The following is a 560-nucleotide window of genomic DNA, read 5'->3' as shown; positions in this document are numbered from 1 at the left end:
TTTTCAGAATAAGTTTAAAGCCTTTTTTCGCGCATGATGTATGGGCTAGGTAAATGTGTCCGCAACGAAAGAAAGTAAAGAATTTCCTCAAGAGTGTGCTAAATTAATTATGATTCAGTTGGATCTGACGTCTAGTCTGAAGGACAATTATATTTCTGTCTGTTTTTATTCTGTGACCCAGCACGTCTGCTGTTACCTGTCTCCAGGAGGACAAAAACCCGGAAAAGTTAAATAATATTCTCTTTATAAAAAAACAAAACAAACTTAAATGTAGGTGTTTTTATTCTCCATCAATACAATTTTTGGTTGCCTAGGAGGCAACCTTTCGACCCTACCGATCAAGGATGATAATAATCTAAACAACCCCACTAGAAACGCTCTGCTATCGTACTTCCGTTAAAAGTAAAACTGCCCCCTCCGTTCTGAACTTACAGTGTGATCCCCCCAAAAAATTTACAACTTGTTTTGTAAATGTCTTCCTCCACACTGAAGTTGTGCGTTTCAGATTTGAACATAATATTAGGAAGCCAAAAGGAATTCGACTGATATGTATTTTAGAT

This window comes from Aplysia californica, unplaced genomic scaffold (genome assembly GCF_000002075.1).
Source record: "Aplysia californica isolate F4 #8 unplaced genomic scaffold, AplCal3.0 scaffold00452, whole genome shotgun sequence".
NCBI classification, from domain to species: domain Eukaryota; kingdom Metazoa; phylum Mollusca; class Gastropoda; order Aplysiida; family Aplysiidae; genus Aplysia; species Aplysia californica.
This window is presented reverse-complemented; position numbering follows the sequence as displayed.